Genomic DNA, 9,424 nt, shown 5'->3' with positions numbered 1-9,424 from the left:
TACGCAATAATAATAATAATAATAATAATAATAATAATAATAATAATAATAATAATAATAATAATAACAATAATAATAAAACTAATTTTAAGAATGATTCTAGGCATAATCTTGGCAATATTAAATGTAGAGGGCATAGTGGATGGAAGAGGAACAGGGTTTTTGCCGACAATAACAATTTGATAGGTAACCCACATAGTGATAATGATGCACTTTGGCTAATAATCCCATATGCAATGGAGATTAAGACAGATATAGTTAGAATAATCAATAATTTATTGTATAAGCATTTTGTAAAGGGTAAGAATAAATTTAGTCAAATAATTAACAATAAAACTATTCAATAGGATATAGCCTTACGCACAATTTAGCCACCACCATCTCCTCATTTAATAATAGGAAATTAGATTGATTCAATAATGATAGAAAGATAAATTTGGGTAGTAGTAATTTGCCTCTCTATAACCGGAGAGGCAATAAATCTATTAGTGCGAACGTGAGCAACCCTCACGCTGGTTATAATAGTACTACACCTGTAGCAACAAATATCAATTTAATGGATGATACTGCTATTCGCAATAGTAATCCTAATGATAAGAATATCACCAATAATGTTAAACATAGACTCTCGTTAAATTTAGGATTAGGTAGTGGAAATATGTGTAACACTATTAATATGAACAGGGATGCAGTGAAGTGTGCCATGGTTAAATTTCCTCAATCTGTTAATAGCTGCAATTGCAGAAACAGAGATAACTGTGTGTTCAGTAATGAATGCCTGAGGAAAGAGGTGGTTTATCAATGCATTGTAAATACTCAACATGATAGTAGGGTGTACATTGGTGCGACTAAAAATAGTATGAAACAATGGCTAAACTATCATAGATATACTTTTAAAAATAGAAATAGGATGAATTCTACGGGGTTAAGTACGTATATTTGGGAACTTAAGAGTAAGAATATAGATTTTAACTTAAATTGGGAAATACTAACTTCTGCACCTGTATACAAACTAGCGTATACTTTCTCTATATTTAAATAGCACCTAGTTTTTCTACCAGCAACTTTTTAACATTCTTCTATATAGGATTATGCTCTTGGACATTATAATTTATAATTTTGTATCTCCATATATGTGTTCTGTATTGATTGTTTTTGTCTCGGCTTGAAAATATATTGAAATATATGTGTATTCTGATATATACATGGTATTCTGAACTTCATGGAGTTTTCTACTGGTGTCGGGCGTATATGCGGATCATATCTTAGGGCGCTGGTTTGGGACTTTGTTATACTAATATGTAATAAAATATGGGTCTATATTTAGTATACGTTGTTTATTTTTGGATGAACATGTATATGTATATTTACTTATATTTTGAGTGTACGTGTATGTATTTGTCAGTATGTATATGTATATGTTTATGTGTAGGTGTATATATTAGTCTACGCACACTTGTGTATACGTATGTGGATATATGTAATTGTATATATATATATATCTTCCTTGTAAGCTTTCCCATGTATTTGTTTGGTAGTCTTATATATTAAGTTCTCTTTGTATTCATCTTAATTTGTATTTTATTTTATTTATCTCTCTCTCTCTCTCTCTCTCTCTCTCTATATATATATATATATATATATATATATATATATATCCCTTTTTTTTTACCTCTTTTTAACTTGTTTCAGTCATTTGACTGCGGCCATGCTGGAGCACCGCCTTTAGTCGAGCAAATCGACCCTGGGACTTATTCTTTGTAAGCCCAGTACTTATTCTATCGGTCTTTTTTGCCGAACCGCTAAGTGACGGGGACATAAGCAAACCAGCATTGGTTGTCAAGCAATGCTAGGGGGACGAACACAGACACACAAACACACACATACACACATATATATATACACATATATACGACGGGCTTCTTTCAGTTTCCGTCTACCAAATCCACTCACAAGGCATTGGTCGGCCCAGGGCTATAGCAGAAGACACTTGCCCAAGATGCCACGCAGTGGGACTGAACCCGGAACCATGTGGTTGGTTAGCAAGCTACTTACCACACAGCCACTCCTGCGCCTATATATATATATATTTTATTATTTATTGTTTTTTATTTTTCTCCTTCTTTATTATTACTATTATCATTACTTTATTTAATTTAATTTTATTTTTTATTCATTATTTATTATTATTTTTTTATATATATTTTTTATTTATTTATTTATTTATTATTATTTTTTTAAAGTAATAGCACTTATTAATTTATAATTAATTTATAGCTTACGTTGTATATTTAATAATAATTTCTGTTAACATATTATTTATGTATCTATATGTCCTTCGGTGGGCAGACATGTATTTCTGTAATTTCGTAAGTATATGTGGATATGTCGACATGTGTTCATATGTATATGTATGTGCATGTGTATTTTTATATGCATATGTATATTCATGGGTGGATATATGTGTATATGTTTTTCTTATACATATGAATACATATATATGTGTGTATATATGTATATGCAAATGTTTGCGGATGCAGTGCATGCGAGTGTATATATGTCTATAGATGTGTGCGGGTGTGCGTGTGTGTGTATATATGTTGGTGTAGTTTTCCCATGCCTGTGCTTGTTTATTAGTGAAAGTTTGAATGGGAACACAGTCGAAATTGTGGCTATATGGAAGTTTCAATAGCACAATAAATTGTTTACGAAATATACGGTGTTATTTTAATTATGTATCTTATACTAATAACGTACATCGACTGGGTATGGGTGTCTGTGTGCTTGCATGTATGTATTTTTATAGATATATGTGAGTAGTTATGTATGTAAACATATATGTGTGTATGTAAGCTAGTACCTCCTGTTTTGTGATTTATCCATGTATATATGTGTAAGCGCACGTTTACATATGTAAGTATGTAAGTATTTCTTAACAAACCAACCGTAACGAAGACAATTGAAATTTAAATATACCGGCCAATCATATTTAGCGTTCGATTCTTAACTATTTCTGAACGTAATACTTCACACATATCACAGTCGAAATTATGACCTGCACTCGCATATATGTTTGTACACTTGTGGAACTTAATATCATGTAAACCAATGTTTTTCATTTTTCATTTTATATGTATATGCCAATCTTTAATGCTTTGCATGGTACTGTAGTATTATTGTTGTTGTTGTTTTTGCTATTATGTTGCTAACCGCATGATACATATATTGTTTTGCTGGTATTAATGTTATTAATAATAATAATAATGTTATTAGTAGCAATAGTGGCAATGATAATAGTAATGATGGTAATATTAATGGCATTTTGTAACTTAATATAATGAACTCTTGACTTTGTATATCTGCATTTGAATATGGATATGTGTATGTTTTCTATGTTGTAATATCATAATATTATGTTGACCAACTGTAACATTGAATATAGAACATATGTTTGTATATTGATTTATATTATTATGTATATGTATATATATATGTATAGGAGTATGGGTATATGCACTCATATGTACGTGTACATTATATATTATGGGTATGTACCCACTATTGTATGGGTGTACCTCCTCTGATATTCATATTTAATTTAGTTTATATTTCATAATCTCTGAAGAGGCCTTGGGATATATTGTAAGTGTCTCATTTATAACTACATATTGACCTATCACACATGGTTAATATGAGCATAATGAGACACACGCATATCTGCATGGCCGAAACAGCTGTAAGATGTAGTTTATATTTATATTTGTATTTATTTATATTCACTTATACATACTGTACTTATTGTATCATATTACTCTTTCATGTACATTGTTTTGTTCTATATTATTATGTTTCACCTTAATGTTCATATGTAGTGGTTTAATAAGTTATGTGATTGAGTATTATCTGGTAGTTGATCATTGATTAAGATGTGTTTCTCCATTTTCTTATTTTGTATATATATATATATATATATATATATACTATATATATATATATATATATATATATATATATATATATATTATATATATATATATATATATATATATATATATATATATATATACTAGACTAAAACAATTATCTATGCATTAAAATTGGCTAAAATTGATGGATGGGCTATGTGACTGAATTGGGTGAGTTCGGAGCCATGTAAGCATTGACGTCGTGTTCAATTCTCGGTCGTTCGATCATCTTTTTAGGCTTAGTCACTTTAAATGAAGCATATATTATAATATAAATGATACATACATACACAACACACACATACACACATATATATATACACATATATACGACGGGCTTCTTTCAGTTTCCGTCTACCAAATCCACTCACAAGGCATTGGTCGGCCCAGGGCTATAGCAGAAGACACTTGCCCAAGATGCCACGCAGTGGGACTGAACCCGGAACCATGTGGTTGGTTAGCAAGCTACTTACCACACAGCCACTCCTGCGCCTATATATATATATATTTTATTATTTATTGTTTTTTATTTTTCTCCTTCTTTATTATTACTATTATCATTACTTTATTTAATTTTATTTTATTTTTTATTCATTATTTATTATTATTTTTTTATATATATATTTTTTATTTATTTATTTATTTATTTATTTATTTTTTTAAAGTAATAGCACTTATTAATTTATAATTAATTTATAGCTTACGTTGTATATTTAATAATAATTTCTGTTAACATATTATTTATGTATCTATATGTCCTTCGGTGGGCAGACATGTATTTCTGTAATTTCGTAAGTATATGTGGATATGTCGACATGTGTTCATATGTATATGTATGTGCATGTGTATTTTTATATGCATATGTATATTCATGGGTGGATATATGTGTATATGTTTTTCTTATACATATGAATACATATATATGTGTGTATATATGTATATGCAAATGTTTGCGGATGCAGTGCATGCGAGTGTATATATGTCTATAGATGTGTGCGGGTGTGCGTGTGTGTGTGTGTGTATATATGTTGGTGTAGTTTTCCCATGCCTGTGCTTGTTTATTAGTGAAAGTTTGAATGGGAACACAGTCGAAATTGTGGCTATATGGAAGTTTCAATAGCACAATAAATTGTTTACGAAATATACGGTGTTATTTTAATTATGTATCTTATACTAATAACGTACATCGACTGGGTATGGGTGTCTGTGTGCTTGCATGTATGTATTTTTATAGATATATGTGAGTAGTTATGTATGTAAACATATATGTGTGTATGTAAGCTAGTACCTCCTGTTTTGTGATTTATCCATGTATATATGTGTAAGCGCACGTTTACATATGTAAGTATGTAAGTATTTCTTAACAAACCAACCGTAACGAAGACAATTGAAATTTAAATATACCGGCCAATCATATTTAGCGTTCGATTCTTAACTATTTCTGAACGTAATACTTCACACATATCACAGTCGAAATTATGACCTGCACTCGCATATATGTTTGTACACTTGTGGAACTTAATATCATGTAAACCAATGTTTTTCATTTTTCATTTTATATGTATATGCCAATCTTTAATGCTTTGCATGGTACTGTAGTATTATTGTTGTTGTTGTTTTTGCTATTATGTTGCTAACCGCATGATACATATATTGTTTTGCTGGTATTAATGTTATTAATAATAATAATAATGTTATTAGTAGCAATAGTGGCAATGATAATAGTAATGATGGTAATATTAATGGCATTTTGTAACTTAATATAATGAACTCTTGACTTTGTATATCTGCATTTGAATATGGATATGTGTATGTTTTCTATGTTGTAATATCATAATATTATGTTGACCAACTGTAACATTGAATATAGAACATATGTTTGTATATTGATTTATATTATTATGTATATGTATATATATATGTATAGGAGTATGGGTATATGCACTCATATGTACGTGTACATTATATATTATGGGTATGTACCCACTATTGTATGGGTGTACCTCCTCTGATATTCATATTTAATTTAGTTTATATTTCATAATCTCTGAAGAGGCCTTGGGATATATTTGTAAGTGTCTCATTTATAACTACATATTGACCTATCACACATGGTTAATATGAGCATAATGAGACACACGCATATCTGCATGGCCGAAACAGCTGTAAGATGTAGTTTATATTTATATTTGTATTTATTTATATTCACTTATACATACTGTACTTATTGTATCATATTACTCTTTCATGTACATTGTTTTGTTCTATATTATTATGTTTCACCTTAATGTTCATATGTAGTGGTTTAATAAGTTATGTGATTGAGTATTATCTGGTAGTTGATCATTGATTAAGATGTGTTTCTCCATTTTCTTATTTTGTATATATATATACTAGACTAAAACAATTATCTATGCATTAAAATTGGCTAAAATTGATGGATGGGCTATGTGACTGAATTGGGTGAGTTCGGAGCCATGTAAGCATTGACGTCGTGTTCAATTCTCGGTCGTTCGATCATCTTTTTAGGCTTAGTCACTTTAAATGAAGCATATATTATAATATAAATGATACATACATACACACACACACACATATTCTGTGTGGCAACCCGTCGTGTGTATGTGTGTGCGTGTATGTGTGTGCATGTATGTGAGTGTGAGCGGAGATGTATGCATGTGCACATGCATGTATGTATATCTATATATGCGTATGTAATTTTTATCCAGCCGAATTCACAACTGATGTCGGTTTCTTTAAGTTCCCGTAATTGAGCGGGTCGCTAAAAAAGCGATGAAAAATGTACGACGCTTTATAATAAGTACTCAAGTCGATTTGTTCAACTAAACACACCAGCATGGTCCCAGTCCAATGACTGAAACAAGTATTGACAAGATGAATGCTAAATGATTAATAGTTAGGTTTATGTGAAGATATTTCATCGAATGGACATTAAGAAACGCCATGAGAAAAGGTTATAAAATGAAGACAGAGACAGCGTTAAGGAAATGCTTTACATATTCAAGTTGATGAAGGGAAGCTACTCTTATTTAATTCTTATATAATGACCTCCCTTGAATATTTCTGCCTATCTTTGAACGTTAAGGGAGAAATGATTTTAAGATAGGCGTGTGAAGTTCCAAACTGTGCTGTTTTCTACAAGTTCTCCACCCTTATTGCAGCCCTTACTTATTCCATGTACTTTTCGAGAATTTTACTCACCGTTGCAAGGGCTCCGACGATTATTGTTACTACTGCCACCTTTCACATCGACCACAACTGCTTAACCTCCCAAGCTAACCTGTCATATCTATCGACTTTTCTTTCTTCCTTATCGCATACCTTGTTGTCAGCTGGGCATACTATATCTATGATCCAGCATCGTTTGCTTTCTTTCTCAATTAACACTATGTCTGGTCGCACTGAATCATGAAATCCCATTGGATCTTTGCATTATCATTTTCGATGATGCCTTCAGGTTGATGTTCGTACCACTTTTTTGTGGTACCATACTTGTAGCAAAATGTCCAATGGACAATCCTCGCTATATTGTCATGATGTCTCTTATATTCATTCTGGGCTAGCGGCGTACGATTTCACCATTTTGTCCATATCACTTTCTCATGTGTTGTCTATTCTATATTTAATGTAATTTGTTCTTTATTATTATTATTATTATGGTTATTATTATTATTATCATTATTATTATTATTATTATTATTATTATTATTATTATTATTATTATTATTATTATTATTATTATCATTATTATTGTTGTTGTTGTTGTTGTTGTTGTTGTTGCTGCTGCTGCTGCTGTTGTTGTTGTTATTCAGGTCACTGCCAGGAATCGAACTCGGAATCTTGGGGTTAGTAACCCGCGCTCTTAACCACTATGCCATATGATATGCCCTTGGTCAATTATGGAGTGAATTTTAGGGCTTATAAATCTACTATTTTCCTATCCTTCCTTAATACCGGTTCCCATATGCTGTTCATATCTGCACTCGGTCTACTTAGGAGGTTGTTGCGTCCTAGCATATGTGCTGCTTCTTTTAGTTTTCATATTTTCCGGTGGTCTTCTCTGTCTATTATTTAACTTCATCCCACAGGGGGAGGTGGTCTCCATTTTTCCATACATGATCAGCTATACCCGATTTATCGATATCTTCTCGTGTCACAGTTTTGTGATGTTCGTCTACCCTTATTTTGAGGGGGCGGCATGTTCACCTTTGTATAACCTACCACAGCTGCATGGAATGGAGAACATGCAGTCTTTGGTCATATTCTCTTCTATTGGTGGTTTTACCTGAATGAGATTTTTGCAAAGTGTTGTATTACTCTTGAATACTGTCTTGATATCATATGGGTCGCATATCTTTTGTATCTTTTTGGAGAGGCTTTCACATAGGGTAGACAGACTCTCCGCTCCAATTAGGAAGAAAAGAGAGGATGAAACCGATAAACTGTCCACAGTCTGTCTACCCTATGTCAAAGGCCTCTCCGAAATAATAGATAGAGAACCCCACTGGAAAATACGGAAACTAAAAGAAGCAGCACATATGTTAGGACACAACAACCTCCTGAGCAGACCGAGTGCAGATATGAATAGCGTATGGGAACCGGTATTAAGAAAGGATAGGAAAATATTAGATTTATAAGCCCTAAACTTCACTCCATAATTCACTCACTACTAACAAACTTTCTGTCTGCCTCTCTCTCTCTCTATCTTCAGCGTTTTTTCTGGAACTGTAATCTTGTCTTACTACTACTATTTGCCCAAATTACCTTCGGGAATCTCCCTTGCAACGCCTGCTCCTGCAAATCAAATAATTCCTGTTCTTTTTTCTGGTTTTTAAGTTCGTTGGTTGTTTTGGTTTCCGTATGTCTTGCTGTGATTTTAGCAGCTTTTAACAAACTATCTTCGCTATTACTTACATAGGAGTCTATATCTACTCCAGCTAACACCACGCAGTTTTCTACTGACAATCACTTTCTTCCACGTTCATTTCTAGGTAAGCGTAATCTTGCTACTCCTTCCCTTGGATGAAGTCTTCCATTCATATTGAATTCCTTTCTGGTTCTTCTGTCAAGCTTTGCTAATTCAATTTTTGTCTAGTCTACAAAAGTTGCTGAGTATCTAAGTAATCATACTGCCCAAAGTATTTACAACCTTCACTAGATTCGAACCATTCAGCTTTTACTTCATTAGCTTCATCACCCTTCAGATGTACTCCTTAATTTTCGTTTTCATTTCTGTAGTTTGTACCCTGTCATATTCTGATACTCCTAGATACTTCTAACTCTCTCCTCCTTTCAATGATTTTAATGTCTGACCATCAGGTGGTAGGATGCCTTCGCTGTTGACTACCTGTTCCTTTCTCATTACTAATATTGCATACCTTTCTATACCAAATTCCACGCTTATAACTTTACTGAAGAGTCTTACAGTCTCTATTAAG

This window comes from Octopus sinensis, linkage group LG10 (genome assembly GCF_006345805.1).
Source record: "Octopus sinensis linkage group LG10, ASM634580v1, whole genome shotgun sequence".
Taxonomy (NCBI): Eukaryota; Metazoa; Mollusca; class Cephalopoda; order Octopoda; family Octopodidae; genus Octopus; species Octopus sinensis.
This window is presented reverse-complemented; position numbering follows the sequence as displayed.